A 17,131-nucleotide genomic window follows, 5' to 3' on the forward strand; every position below is an offset into this window, starting at 1 on the left:
GTCACCCTCATAACGTACTGTATATGGCCTACTTTCCCTCCGTCAAATAGTAAAGCCAATGATCCTACTTTCTCCCACTGACGCTTCTTTTTCTTTTCATTTCTCGATCAGTTACACCTTTTCTTTTCCCAGGACTTTATTAATTTTGTTTTACGACATTCCATCTTGTCTCTCTTATTCCACCCTATGGCGACACCGTTATAATTTTTCTGTTCCTGTACAGCTCGAGTTTAAAGATGATCTGATATAACTTCAACAGAATTTTTTTTTCTAAGATATACATGGAAACATTTGAGAAAGTTTGAGCAAGAATCTTAAATATTTCCGAGGCACAGTAAAGAACATTATGTAACTGGATGACCACGAATTTTAATATCTGCAGGCACCATTTTAAGTAATACAATACTGGCATCAATGCAGCCTGCGAAAGGAACAACATAGCTTGAGACCGTTACCTACACTTATCTCTCAGATGTGCTCAACTCACGTCATACGGGAGTAGACGCCACAGCCTAGCTTGTAGAGCATTAGCTTGAACGGAAACACCCAAGAATAATTCGAAAATCACTTTTTACATGCTTAATGGACCCTTGAATTCCTTGAAGCAGTCGAGCATGTGGTCCTTCTCTAATGACCACATTGTCCTCGGGACGCGAGGTATTCTTCCTCCCTTTCCGTAGCTCGATCTTCTGTCCCTTTTGGAGTGTGACAATACCACATTATTATTTGGTTTTCATCACCCTTTACGTACCGAACTGGACGTTCAATTTTCTCATATACTTTCTCTGTGCCTTCATCTTCTGCTTCCGGTGTCGGCATGTGTACCTGAACTATTATTATCGATGCTGGATTGCTGTCGATTCTGATGAGAACAGTCCTATCACTCTACTGTTAACAGTAACTCACTCTCTGTCCTATCTTTCTATTCGTATTAAATCTTACCCCCTCACACCATTTTCTGCTGCTGTTCTTATTACCCTGTACTCGTTTGACCGGAAGTTTTTATCTTCTTTCTGTATCACTTCGCTGACCCCTACTATAGACTGAGTCTTACCATTTGCGTTATCGTTTCGTTGGCTATTGAATCTTTTTCTCATGGTCACCGGCCCCTTGCGTGTTGAAAGGTGGCTACACTGAGCCACAGCGCCAGAGATCGCTAGAGAGCATTGTTCGCCCGCCTCCACTGGCAGAGTGATTATTGAGATGTCGTAGTAGTCAGTGCTTGTCCAGGACTCGTAGTAGTCAGTTCGTGTTGAGATGTGCTAGTAGGGAGTGCTTGCTGAGATGTGATACTGAAAAATTCTTGTTGAGATGTTGTAATAGCGAGTCGGTGTGGAGATATATTGTAATAATTTGAGTGCTTGTCATCAATATATGAAGGTAACGAAACTTGATTTATTTTTCATTATTTCCATGTTTTAAATAATGCGTCATTACAGGTTCAGTCAACAAAGCATCTGGCTTGTGTTCTTGGATTAGAGTGTAATTGTGGTTCTCTTGAGTAATTATGGTATTTTTATTTCCTTTAATTAATTCAGTATAAATGTTATTTAAAAATTCTTGTGTTGTTGAAGAAGAACCGTGCCAGATGCGTACGTTGAGTCACACTCCCACACACAGAACAGTTACTCTTGTGCTTGTTGTTGCGTTGGTTTTATAGTTGCTGGGGACTTAATTAATTAATTGTGTTAATGAAAATTTCCATTTCATTCCTTGTTGTTGTTCTAAGCAGTCAGATAGCGTAATAATAACAGTCAGGGCCAACCGTTTACGAGACTTCGTAACCGGACAGACAGCTGCTAAAGCAAAAAAAAATTAAAATTATTTTCATCATTTATAATTAAGCCCCCATGCACGTGGCGACCACTGCTTCGGATCGTCCCTTGGAATTCTTCTGATTGTAGAAATAGTAGACAGTAGGATTGTTGTAGTAATTTGTAGTTAGTAATTGTAGTCTATATTGCATGTGTAGATTTGGTAATTGTCATTCTTCAATTGTTCGTTAATCGTGTTTGAGGGAATCATTTCATGTGAATGATATTGTTGGTGATAAAGTCTTATTGTGTGTAATTTTCATAAAGTGACGAGTTTTGTATGTTGTGTAAATGATTACGCGATCGATGAAGAAGGCAAAAATGATGGATAGTCAGAATGACGAAATTGTTGACATGGCGAACTCGCCAACAGAGGAAAACAGTATCATGAATAATGAAGTTGAAAATAATTTAATAAGTCGGGAAAATAGTCCGGAACCATTTCAAAATTTTTCTCAATCAGAAAATTCACAGAATACGAGATTAGCGACAGAAGATATGGAGCAGTTGATGAGTGCTATATTAAATGTGGGATCACAGTTACGATCTGAATTTAAAACAGAGATAGGAACAATTAAAACAGAGATAGGAACTTTAGCAACACGGTTAGACTCACAGGGATCACAAATAGGAATAATTACAACTGGTATGGGAACAATGGAGCAGTTTCGATCTGAATTTAAAACAGAAATAGGAACAATTAAAACTGAGATGGGAACAATGGAAACACGGTTAGATTCACGAATAGGGACATGTTTCAAAAATATGAAAGATGAATTAAAGAAAGAAATCAGAGAAGAAGTACAACCGATTTTGAATGCTCACAATAGTAGATTAGTTGCAGTAGAGATTAGACAAAGGGAACAGGATAGAGAACAGGAAGAAAGAGATCGCGTGATAGTACAAAAATTTTCAGAGTTAAATTTACAACGTGCACACGATAAGGAAGAATTATTTGAGAGAATCGAGGAATCGGTAGCAAATGACAGATTAAATAACCTAACACAACAATATGAACAGTTAACTACCAAATGTGTCAACACTGAAACCCGAGTCGCGACACTTACGGAAGACGTAGGTAAACAGAGAGAAAAAATAGGTGACTTATCGGAAAGAGTTGAGGAAATTTCAGATAAATTGACAAATCTTAGTTTACACGGGGACAGAGATTCGGATGATACAGCTCCATTACCATTTTTAGAAACCGAAGAGTACCAGAACATAAATAAACATGTTGAAAATCAGGGAAAGTTTAATGAACGCGTTAAAAGGGAAGTAGAGGCATTACAAAAGCAAGACAAATATATTGAAAGCGAAATCGTAGGAAAAGACAGCAGACGAATTTTAGTATTACAGATAGCAGAGGGCTTTGAAGAAAGTAATTTGTTTCATTTACGTGATGTAACAAGAGGGCGCCAGGCGCGTGAACTTGACAATAATCGACATTCGGACTGGGACAGACGCGGTAGGTCTTTGTCGCCGCGAGGCGGAAGCTTTGACTGTAAACACTTCTTGACTGTTCGGAAATTTAAGATCTTTTGCAATTCTAGGAATGACATACGTCCATGTTCATGGTTGGATCGATTTACGTGCGCACTTCCGCCAGATTTGCCACAGTGTCACAAACTGGAAATTATGTGCAGCTATTAAAGTCCTCAGGGGATTCACTACACTAAGTGAATATGTGCCGTAGCGATCACAGGGCCCCGAGCTGTAGTGGTGCTATTTCCCTTTTAGTTTTCTGCACCGCTGCCTACTCTTTCACTATTCTTTGCATCTATAAAAACAGTTCTTCTACTATCCATCTATCTAGACAGTAGGTAAAGATTAACCGGATATGACGATTTTACCCGAAAGTGACTTTGGAAATTACCGTTTGGACTTACTATATTTTCTGCAGCATTCATTCGTAGCTTAAATGAAATTTTACCTGTTTATCTTCGTGACAATATTACTTCATATGTTGACGACATTCTTATTGCTAAACGTTCTTGGAGTGAGCACAACAAAATTTTGGATTCATTATTACGTATTTTTGCACGAGTTGGCATGACAGTGAACTTGGAAAAATCTGAATTTGGTCGTTCTCAGGTGAAATTTCTCGGTCACATTATTCCTACAGAAGGTATTCTTCCTGATACAGAGAAACTAGATGCTATTCGTAATTATGCTGTTCCTTCCACAAAACGTGATGTTCGTAGTTTACTTGGTGTCTGTAATTTTCTTAGACGCTTTGTTAGATTGGATGATTTGGCCACACCTCGTTTACACATTTCAGTTATGCGCACTTTGGTCCCAGAAAATGCTTTCATAAATTACGAGAAAATTGTTACCTCAGTAATATGGAAAAACGTATTCGATCTGTTCTTGCCAAATGCAAATTATGTTAATAGGCTAAGCCGCCAACAATTTCTCACAGAGCACCGTTGTTTCCTATCATTCCAGCGAAATTAAAGGACATGGCTGCAGTTGATTTGTTCGGTCCAGTGGTTCGTTCTACTAATGGTTTTGCGTACATTTTTGTAGCAGTGGAATTGACATCAAAATATGTGTGTTTTACACCTTTACGCAAAGCAACAGCTCGTTCAGTATCTAACGCTTTCATCAAACATTTTCTTAAAGAAGTTGGTCATGTTGATAAGGTTATATCAGATAATGGATCACAGTTTCGCTCTAAAATTTGGCTTCGTACTCTACGGCGTCGGAAGATTAAACCAATTTTCATTTCACTTTTTCACCCTCAATCTAATGCTTCAGAGAGATGGATGAAGGAAATCAATAAATTGTGCCGTCTTTATTGTCATCAGAATCACAGAACTTGGGATCAGTATCTTCATATTTTTCAAAACATTCTGAATGAACTTTCTATTGACTCAACTTCTTTACCGCCTCTATTGATATTAAAAAATAAAGTACCAACAAATCGCATTTCTGAAATCGTTCCTTTTCCGCCTTCACGGAAACTGCGGCATTCTGAAGTTGTGAACCTGGCTCTGCAAAATATTGCATCTGCAGCTGCTAGAAGAGAGAAATCAGCTAAGCGTCCTGGTCGTTTAAAAACTTTGTCAGTTGGCCAGAAGGTGTTAATTAAGTCCCACCGTTTGTCTCATAAAGGAAAAGGCTTGTGTCGCAAATTTTTTCTGCTTTATAACGGTCCATATAGAGTTCGCAAAATTATTCATGATAACACTGTTGAAGTAGAAACTCTTAAATCACGACGCTCTAAAGGAATACATCATATATCGAACGTAAAAATTTTTGTGGAATGACATACTTTAGAGAAACTAACAGCTACATGTAAACATGCGGAGAATACAAGGATACCGCGCCGTGTTCCGGCGGCGGCGCGTACTCAAAGCAACAGTCAAGTCGGCGCGCCGCACAAGGCAGTCGTTAACCGCAAACAATGAATTCCTACGTCACGCGCCTACAGCTGATCGAGCGCTCAGTGCGAATGCACTGACAGACGTAAATAAATACACAGTTTAATTTCTCCGAATAAATTCTGTATAAAGCTATAAGGACTTCATAAATTATGTTATTAACATTCAGTATTTTTCAGGATACGGTTGTATAAAGTATTTAAGACCTTCAGGTAAATTCTGTGCGTGTCCGACGTTAAGACGACTTGCTTTGGAGAAAATTTTCAGGAAGAAGGTCATTTCGAAGAAGAAAGTAATAAACAAAAAAAGGTAACGGTTAATTGAGTTATTTTTCAGGTAACATAATTCCACTTAGGTACGTACTTCAGACGTAATTTGCTGCTTGCGATTACGTGATTTATACTTTGTGCTAATTTCATGTTCTATTAATTTACTAGTGAAGCGACGTGCTTACGCATATTAACTGATTTTGACAATGATTAATTAATGAACAGGGTTGTTATTTGTATATATTATGCATCGCTTGGCTGCTATGCTTTTTCACTGATGTCATATTTTTCTATTATGTGCCTGCTGTGCTTATTTATTTAAATTATAATTGTCACCTGATTAATTGTGCTGATGTGGTTAGATATGTAAGTTATACTTTGTGATTTATCTGCTTGCGCCTTCATGTTTACTTATTAAGATTACATATGAACATTTATTTGCTTATGTCGATGTGATTCTAATGACCTGTTTATTGTGTAAGGCATGTTTGCTGCTGTGCGTATGGATTGCATATTTACACATTTCTGTTTGTTGTCATAACTACTCTTCAATTTAGTATATAGAAATGCTGATATACTGTGTACAAACATAGAGACTAGGTTACACTATGGTATTAATTGTAGATTATTCGCTTGGCAGAGCCTTGTTATAGGGATTGTGCTGCATCCACTTGTTGACATTCTGTTCTCTACTGGTATATTTACTCGCTATTGCATGTTTTGCTTACGCTCAGTGCCTTATATTTTTAAGATAAGAAAGTGAACTGCTATAATTCGACGAACGACATTAGTAAAAGAAAGTCATAGAAGTCACATGAGCTGAGGTTTTATGGAAGCTGTATAAATTTATGCTAATAGGAAGGAAGCTAACGACATGACAGACCAAAACTAGGTATAGACTATTGACAGTCATTACACTGCATTTTTCGTGAGCAATTGAAATAGGAAGTGACACTTGACACAAAAATACTCCACATGTTTGCTTCTGCTATGATTCTTGAAGTGGTGTACACACTGTGAAATATGATGATCATTCACACTCCGTAATCGTACTTAATTACTGAGAGTTAATCGAACTGAAGTCTGTTAGAGGTCATGTATGCATTTCTTTTATTTAATGATGGACAAGGAACCAAAATGTATCTTATAATTTATAATGAGTAGAAAATTTGGGTCAGATGGATTACACAGAGGTTGTGAGTGGACACTGTGTCTTCGGATTGTATGGGATGATGAGGTTTGCATTAGGTTTTTATCTGTACTTGTTCGAGGAGACTGACTAGAGGAAAGTGTTGCTATGGAAGCGAAATGATATTGGTGCTGAGGTTTATATGTATCGACGTATTATTGAGGTATTGAGAGTATGTGAAGTAGATGATTATTGGAGTTTTCGTGGACAAGAGGTAAGGTAAATGATATTGATGATCGACGTATTGAAAAGGTATTAGTGAAGTATTGAGATTAAGTTGATGATTATTGGAGTTTTGGTGGATAAGAGGTAAAGTAAATGAGGAGCATATTTTTTTGTTGGTCCATATGGAACAAGGAGGATGAAGATGGCAGACTAGAACACTCAAGTGGAAAGAAGATTGCCTACACACACACTTTGTTAAATCAATAAGCAGTATACATTTTTTTTTGAAGAGAGGAAGTATTTGCATATCTTGGCACACTGACAGTTGTTCAGCAACAGTACAATTTGATCTGGCTTGGCAAACATTGGTCTTGACATGATGACTATGACGTTGACTAACTATTATTGACTGTTATACATTGCTGCCACTACTACTTGGTACACATGATGAACATCAAATCTTGGACAGAGTTACATTTACACAGTTAACACTATTCAATTACACAGTAGCACTTAATGAGGATGAAAGATGAGTGGATGTGTTTTGTGTGTTTTCCTTTCCTAATCCTACCCACCTATCTCCTAAATATTATTTTATTTGTTGGTAGTGGCTTGCACTGACACCCATAAATATTATAGGTTAACTGTTATTGTGTACTGTAATAGTTAATGTAACAATTAACTGATATCATTTGTGTGTTTATTATGATTTGTATGTTTAGTGTAAGAGCATTGATTATATTTTGTTAAAGAAATTGTATGTGCATTCAAACTATTGTTCATGACTGAACTGTCTCAGTAGTTATGGTGAATAGTATGGACTGTTACTTGCACTTTTTCTACATGATTGGTGCCACAAGGACATGTTTAATTTCTGCTGATGAACTGTGTGATCAGTGATTGTAAAAAAAATTATGGACTGTTACTTGTACCTTTTCTACAATATTGGTGCCACTAGGACATGTTTAATTTCTGCTTATAAACTCTGATGAACAGTGTGATCAGTGACAGTGAATTTTATGGAACTGCTTCTGCTGAGAAATGTGACTTGTTGCTGTGTGCACCTGATCAACATTGCTGGTGCCACTAATGGACTGCTTCTACTGAAATGGTGTTACTTGTTGCTGTCTGCACCTACTCAACATTGCTGGGTGCCACTGATGGACTGCTTCTACTGAAAAGATGTCATCTGTTGATGTCTGCACCTGCTCAACATTGCTGGGTGCCACTGATGGATTGCTTCTACTGAAATGAAGTCACCTGTTGCTGTGTGCACCTGATCAACATTGCTGGTGCCACTAATGGACTGCTTCTACTGAAATGATGTTACTTGTTGGTGTCTGCACCTACTCAACATTGCTGGGTGCCGCTGATGGATTGCTTCTACTGAAATGAAGTCACCTGTTGCTGTGTGCACCTGATCAACATTGTGGGTGCCACTGATGGACTGCTTCTATTGAAAAAATGTTACTTATTGGTTTTTGCACCTGTTGACCATTGCTGGGTGCTATTGCTGGAACTGTCAACTGCTTATTCATGGGCTATGGAAAGCGTTTATGTGAATATTTGTATAAACTGATTTTTTTGTGTATTACTGTTTGTGGAAAGTTATGAGACTCTTACCTGCACATATTCGTCATTGCTGACGCTATTGATTGAACTGTTTAACCACATAATACTTGTGTAAACTATTATGTAAAGTCACATGCATGAAAGAATTTGTATTGCTTACTGTATTCTATATAATAGGTTATTGAAAGGTCAGTGCAAAGCCAAAATTTTATCTAGTTATATGGTATTTACGTATTAATATTATCTTTTATTTTTGTCTGTATTTTTTTGACGAATTTGGTGGTATTTTCACCACCAATGCTGGCAAAAATACCATCAAATTCTAGCCGTGGAGGAAGGGCATATGAAAGGTGGCTACACTGAGCCACAGCGCCAGAGATCGCTAGAGAGCATTGTTCGCCCGCCTACACTGGCAGAGTGATTATTGAGATGTCGTAGTAGTCAGTGCTTGTCCAGGACTCGTAGTAGTCAGTTCGTGTTGAGATGTGCTAGTAGGGAGTGCTTGCTGAGATGTGATACTGAAAAATTCTTGTTGAGATGTTGTAATAGCGAGTCGGTGTGGAGATATATTGTAATAATTTGAGTGCTTGTCATCAATATACGAAGGTAACGAAACTTGATTTATTTTTCATTATTTCCATGTTTTAAATAATGCGTCATTACAGGTTCAGTCAACAAAGCATCTGGCTTGTGTTCTTGGATTAGAGTGTAATTGTGGTTCTCTTGAGTAATTATGGTATTTTTATTTCCTTTAATTAATTCAGTATAAATGTTATTTAAAAATTCTTGTGTTGTTGAAGAAGAACCGTGCCAGATGCGTACGTTGAGTCACACTCCCACACACAGAACAGTTACTCTTGTGCTTGTTGTTGCGTTGGTTTTATAGTTGCTGGGGACTTAATTAATTAATTGTGTTAATGAAAATTTCCATTTCATTCCTTGTTGTTGTTCTAAGCAGTCAGATAGCGTAATAATAACAGTCAGGGCCAACCGTTTACGAGACTTCGTAACCGGACAGACAGCTGCTAAAGCAAAAAAAAATTAAAATTATTTTCATCATTTATAATTAAGCCCCCATGCAGTGTCCACTCCTGGGTATCCGAATGGGAACTAGTCCGCAATCTTTTGTCATTGAGCCGCGCGGAGTGGCCGTGCGGTTTGAGGCGCCATGTCACGGACTCCGCGGCACCTCCCGCCGGAGGTTCGAGTCCTCCATCGGGCATGGATGTGTGTATTGATCTTAGCATAAGTTAGTTTCAAGTAGTGTGTAAGTCTAGGGACCGATGACCTCAGCAGTTTGGTCTCTTAGGAATTCACACATATTTGAACACTTGTCATTGGAGAGACCATTATGACAGTTTTCCAGTTGCAGGCAACATGTCCATGGAGACCACTGCATTAAAGACGCATAAAGTATATTATGTATATAATGTATATTATGCGTCTTCAATGTAGTGGTTTCCATTGCCTGCTACACCCACATGTCACTGACCATTGCTGATTCTTCCGGCTTATAGGGGCAGTTTCCCACCCCAAGGGCAAGATAGCGCTTTGAGCCTCTGACGCTCCTCCGCCCTTTTGACAAGGTCGTTGGCACACTGAGGGGGAACTGTTATGCCGGAAATCTTCGGCCACCATTGCTGATGAGTTTTATTCAAAATTTAAGTAGTGACGGGGTTCGAACCCGAGGCCGAGTACGTTTTGATTACTAGTCGAAGACGGCACCTCTAGTGCTATAAACAGCAGCGTACATGATCATTAGACCTCCTAGAGACATCTTGGATGTAATTCGGTTATCACAGAAAAGAAAGTTCTGGAAAGTTGCTAAGTGAATCTCTTTATTGTGCTACAACAGCATCGTTGTATCACAAAACAGTTCTTTAGCATACGTTTTTATAGTCCATCATGATTTCAATAATGACCATGGTGTCACAACATTAAAACATAACGTTAGATCTGTCACTAATTTTCTATTTTTAAAACATGTTAACAGTTGGTTTTAGATTGGTTAAACCAGAGGCGCATTAATTCTGACATATTATTCAGGATAAGCACGAAGATTTTCCCTGATTAAAAAAGATTGTTTTTAAGGAACCATGCTAGATAAAGCTACGCGGTTAGTTACAAATTGTGGTGTCACCGCCAGACACCACACTTGCTAGGTGGTAGCCTTTAAATCGGCCCCGGTCCATTAGTATTCGTCGGACCCGCGTGTCGCCACTGTCAGTGATTGCAGACCGAGCGCCACCACACGGCAGGTCTAGGGAGACTTACTAGCACTCGCCCCAGTTGTACAGCCGACGTTCATAGGTATGGTTCACTGACAATCACGCTCTCATTTGCCGAGACGATAGTTAGCATAGCCTTCAGCTACGTCAATTGCTACGACCTAGCAAGGCGCCATTACCAGTTAATATTGAAATTATACTTTTGTATCGTCAAGAGCGATGTACACCGATTATGGATTAAAGTTAAGTATTACATCAACTACGTACTTTAATTGCTACTATTAATTCCCTTAACTGTTCCAGACCTCACGCCAGTCTGCGTGTAATTAAACGCGTGCATTTCGGCCTCCTCTAGCAACACAGTGTTGGCTCTTCTGCCAACACTTCACAAATCGTAGCTTGACTCACGACGTTTCTTGTAGATACACTTCTACATGTTCTCCATCCGTAAACCGTAAAGTGCATAGGCGGCAATCTCTCTCCATGTCTTTGCTTAAACGTCTTCCGTCATCACATCCACAGCATCTCGTATTCGTGCCGTAAGAGTTTATGCATCAGGAGCTGCTTAACTGAACATTTTGACCCTAACGCAACCCACTAGTAACACGGTGTTGACTCGTCTGCCAACACAACAGAAACACTACCGATGACTGAAATTTCTGTGATGGGGTGCAATGTTAGTTCCAACATGTACAGGTAAACTATGGTAGTAATAGTAGTGAGCCGGGCGTTGTGGCCGAGCGGTTCTAGGTGCTTCAGTCTGGAACCGTACTGCTGCTACGGTCGCAGGTCCGAATCCTGCTTCGGACATGGATGTGTTGTAAGGTTGTTGCTTTATTTTGCTATGAAAGCGGTACTGATAGACATTAAAAGCAGGTTAAAAGCTGTGAGCTGTCTGGGGAAGTTAGCCGTGCATTACTGCGCAACTGTTTCACCAGGTATCTAGTCTAGGTTTACCAAATTCCCAAACAGACTAACATTAATTATAATCTTTTAATAGTCATACAACAACCGGTAATATATATATAAAAGGGAGAATTTAGATAAAAAGAAAGAAATCAGTTTATATTTGGAAATTTATTTTTAAGATTGGTCATGAAATTTCAGCATATTAAATTTTATTCGTAACAAGCTGGTGCCTTATTTAGGATGGTGAAAATCTTACGGAACACATCAAATATGGAGCCAAGATTGGGAGTCTGCATACAACACTGCATTCATAAAATAACACACGAAGAACGTTGAAGCATATGCCAGAGGAAATTAACCACAACCAACCGATTCAATTTTCACCCAAAGAAATTACGTTCGTAGCACAATCCTGTCCGTCATGTAATTACCACACACTGGTATACTAAATTCATACTAACTCTCTGTGAAATCTTCCCAAAAAGAATAGCTGAGGGCTACTTTGATGATTACACCACATGCTTCACGTGGTCAACTTGGTTTACACAAAGCGTATAACTCCACAATAATTTTGATAATTAAAATATATTAGATCGAAAAGCAATTTACAAAAGAAAAACCTCGAACTGGTTACTAACGTCTTACTATTAACCTGATGGGTCAAACAGTTATATAAGCATGTGGTACTGGTCTCGCAAAGTACACCCCACGTGGGTTGAACATAAAGAAAAGTTGCTATATTGAAAAATATTGTCAAGACGAGACGTTATAATCACACAAGCATTCGCATTTAAGATTGATCCTTAGTTAGAGTTACTGATCAACACGTGGTTCCACTTTACTCACAAAGTAGTGACAAAGCAACTACCGGAAAATAATCTGAACTTCACACAAGAATTACACTGCGCTGCAATTTAAGATAACATTAGATATTTTAGAGCTAAACCTGAAATTTTCAGTCAGGCTGAACTTAAGAAATCCATTGTCCTACGGACTTAGCAGACACGCGCATAGCCGGAGATCCTACCACTTCAGACGCTCGCCACGGACAGACTGCCTGGTCCCTTCCTGAGGGGTGGCTCACAAATACAAACGGAAGTGGCCAGAGGGGCAGCTTCCTATACCAACATGACAACGGACGGACAGGACCATACTAAGGATAGAAACCTCTTTGCTTTTAGAAAGCGTAGCTACCTGTTCCGACGTTGGTCCTACTGTTCTCTAGCAGACAGACTTGTCTGCTACCCTCAAGCATGCAACTACAAATACATTTGCTCGTTCATCCTCTCACACAGAAGGGAAGGGGGATGACAGTATCTTATCATATACAGTATATAAAAGAAAGCGGATGTAGGTTCCGTATGAGACTGTGTGACATGAATTACATATAAACTGTGTTTTAAAGTGTAGTAGTGTGACAGATCGTTCTTGTTTATGTGTAAAAGTAACACGTTCCACTACTCAGTCTCCTCCCAGATAGTCAGAAACGCCACAGTAAATTTAGAAGAGGAATTTATGACGTAAATGACAACAGATTTCAGAAATCAACATGAAAGGAATCCAACAGACCTTTCAGTGTGTGATGTCCTTAGGTTAGTTAGGTTTAAGAAGTTCTAAGTCTATGGGACTGATGACCTCAGATGTTAAGTCCCATAGTGCTTAGAGCCATTTGAACCATTTCTAAGTAGAATCAGTGAAAAACAAGGGGCCAATAATTGTTTGTTATTCAACTTTCGAGCTGTCCCTTATCTGCTGCACTGTGATGAGTGGATTTTCCTACCCGAAAGTGCGAACATTATGATTGTTTATTTCCACGGAAATATGAGAAGTCGCTTCATTGCAAAAGCAAACTTTATTCGTATAAAGGTATTGAGTGTCTGCATAGATTCGTTCCAGCGTGTTCCATTGCCTCAAATGCAGCACGTTCGGGCCCATCGCCAAGCTGCTAAGCTTGCAGGAGTTGCACTTTGTGTGTATTGAAATGCAACCGTTTGCGTAAAGTCTTCACCACAGTGCTCTGAGGTATCCCTGTTTTTCTGGAAACACAGCATTTCTTTCCGCGGACAGCGTTGAAATACTGTATGCACGTTATCAACGGTATCGTCACTAGCTCCGGATCCACCGCTTCTTGCCTTATCACCAGCATTTCCAATCTCTTTAAGCCTTTCGTGCCATGCTTTGTTGCTCTTCACATCTGGTGACTCTCGACAGTAAACACATGGAACTGTCGCTAAGCTATAAACGGCTACGACGTTTGAAGAAAACGCATTGTACTTTCTCTAGTATAGGATACCCCATCTCTCTCTCTCTCTCTCTCTCTCTCTCTCTCCCTCCCACCCAGTTTTCTTCAGTCTTATAACATCTGAGGCTGCTACGACTTTCTTTCCTGTGGCAACCTCGTCGACTCAGACTAGCACTTAGACCCTATGCCCTCAACTATTTATTGTTTACATTCCACATTCCAGTCTCTGTCTTTCTCTACATATTTTGAGAGAGGAGGAGGAGGATGTTAGTGTTTAACGTCCCGTCGGCAACGACGACATTAAAGACGGTGCACAAGCTCGGATTAGGAAAATATGGGAGGGAAACCGGCCATGCCCTTTCAAAGGAACCACCTCCGCATTTGCCTGAAGGTTTCGGGAAAATCACGGAAAACCTAAATCGGGATGGCCAGACGCGGGTTTGAACCGTTGGCATTCCGAATTCAACAGATTTTACGCTCAAAAGCCTCCCTCTAATACCACATAGGTTATTCATTGATGTGTTAACATATGTCCTCTCATTCTGTCGATTCTGCTTCTCAGTGATTCCCAAATATTTCTTTCGTCACCAGCTCTGCGGAGATACTCTTCATACCTTACGAGTCCACTTCATTTTCAACACCTTTCCACAGCAGCGTTTCGCAACTTCGGCGTAATTACTTACTGGTGAGTTAAATGAATTTTTCTGGGGAGGGTTAACACAAAGTAAATTATTTTTCAAGTATCGTTACTATTATCAGCATTTCTTAAGACTTTAATACTGATTAATTACAATTTTCTTCAAATACTAGCAGTAACGCGCGTCACAACGTGGTAGAGGTTACAGCCTTTGAAACGAATGTATGAACACCGCCTTCGACACGTAGTTCACCCTCTCCACACATACTTCATAGGTTGCGCGATGAATCTACACTACTGGCCATTAAAATTGCTACACCAAGAAGAAATGCAGATGGTAAACGGGTATTCATTAGACAAATATATTATACTAGAACTGAGATGTGATTACATGTTCACGCAGTTTGGGTGCATAGACCCTGAGAAATCAGTACCGCCGGCCAGGGTGGCCGAGCGGTTCTAGGCGCTACAGTCTGGAACCTCGCGACCGCTACGGTCGCAGGTTCGAATCCTTCCTCGGGCATGGATGTGTGTGATGTCCTTAGGTTAGTTAGGTTTAATTAGTACTAAGTTCTATGGGACCTTAGAACTTAAGTCCCATAGTGCTCAAAGCCATTTGATCCATTTCAGCCTAATCAGTTCCCAGAACAACCTCCTCTGGCCTTGATAGCCTGGGCATTGAGTCAAACAGAGCTTGGATGGCATGTACCATGCAGGTTCAACACGATACCACAGTTCATCAAGAGTAGTGACTGGAGTATTGTGACTAGCCAGTTGCTCGGCCACCATTGACCATACGTTTTCAATTGGCGAAAGATCTGGAGGATGTGCTGGCTAGGGCAGCAGTCGAACATTTTCTGTATCCAGAAAGGCCCGTACAGGACCTGCAACATGCGGTCGTGCATTATTCTCCTCAAAAGTGGGGTTTCGCAGGGATCGAATGAAGGGTAGAGCCATGGGTCGTAACACATCTGAAATGTAACGTCCACTGCTCAAAGTGCCGTCAATGCGAACAAGAGGTGACCGAGACGTGTAACAAATGACACACCATGCCATCACGCCGGGTGAAAGGCCAGCACGGCAATGACGAATACACGCTTCCAATGTGCGTTCACCGCGATGTCGCCAAACACGGATGCGTCCATCATGATGCTGTAAACAGAACCTGGATCATCCGAAAAAATGACGTTTTGCCATTCGTGCACCCGGGTTCGTCGTTGAGTACACCATCGCAGTCGCTCCTGTCTATGATGCAGCGTCAAGGGTAACTGGAGCCATGGTGTCCGAGCTGATAGTCCGTGCAGTTGCAAACGTCGTCGAACTGTTCGTGCAGATGGTTGTTGTCTTGCAAACGTCCCCATCTGTTGACTCAGGGATCGAGACGTGGCTGCACGATCCGTTACAGCCATGCGGATAAGATGCCTGTCATCTCGACTGCTAGTGATACGAGGCCCTTGGGATCCAGCACGGCGTTCCGTATTACCCTCCTGAACCCACCGATGCCATATTCTGCTAACAGTCATTGGATCTCGACCAACGCGAGCAGCGATGTCGCGTTACGATAAACCGAAATCGCGATAGGCTGCAGTCCGACCTTTATCAAAGTCGGAATCGTGATGGTATGCATTTCTCCTACTTACGCGAGGCATCACAACAACGTTTCACCAGGCAAACTGCTGTTTGTGTATGAGAAATCGCTTGGAAACTTTCCTCATGTCAGCACGTTGTAGGTGTCGCCACCGGCGCCAACCTTTGTGTGAATGCTCTGAAAAGCTAATCATTTGCATATCACACATCTTCTTCCTGTCAGTTAAATTTCGCGTCTGTAGCACGTCATCTACGTGGTGTAGCAATTTTAATGGTCAGTAGTGTATAACAATAAAATTGAGCCGTATACGTCACATTTTCTTTAGTATTTCAGGAAAATACCTGCACTGAGCTGTAGCTATTTCCTGCAGTGGAAAAGCATTGTTTCACTATTCACTTTGCAACAGTAAATGAACTAACTGACAGCGCAGCACATCGGCGACTATATTGTGGCTACTACACGGCCAATTTCCTTCTCCATCGTTGGGACAATCCGAGCTTGTGTTCCGGCTCTAGTGACCTCATTCTCTACGTAATGTTAAACGCTGATCCTTCTTACGGCCGACACTTTATTGTTATTGTTAGTGGTCAGACACAACGGACTGGCAGCCTAAAATCATACACTTTGTGCCAGCTCAGGAGTATACAGTCCAGGAGTCAACTGAATTACGAACAGTAACCAAAGTGCGAATGTTTTAACTTGGTTGAATTTAAACGTCTGTGCAGAGTGAGCGTGAAGCAGTTGTCACTGGAGCCAGGAGGGGTACAGAGGGAATAAATTTTAGAATAAATGTCTACCCTCACCATGGATAGTTATCTTTCTTTTCTGACGAGGGCTTTTAGATAACATTCGTGATGTAATGATGACTGCGTCACCATTCTATTGAAGAGTTGTTAGAAATAAGTAGTATCAATTGTCTCAATTTGTCATTTTTTCGTAGTTTAATAGAACACCTTCAAAAACTAAATATCATTTGCCTTTCGTTATTTTAAAAATATGAGTGTTCAATGATAATTACTTTTCGTTCTAAACTATAGCCGCGCTCCAACATTTTTGATGACGTGGGAAGAAGATGCGGAGGTAGTAGCTAACATCTGACTGCATTCAATAGTAATGGGTCTCATAAAGGTATGGA

This window comes from Schistocerca nitens, chromosome 2, assembly GCF_023898315.1.
Source record: "Schistocerca nitens isolate TAMUIC-IGC-003100 chromosome 2, iqSchNite1.1, whole genome shotgun sequence".
Taxonomy (NCBI): Eukaryota; Metazoa; Arthropoda; class Insecta; order Orthoptera; family Acrididae; genus Schistocerca; species Schistocerca nitens.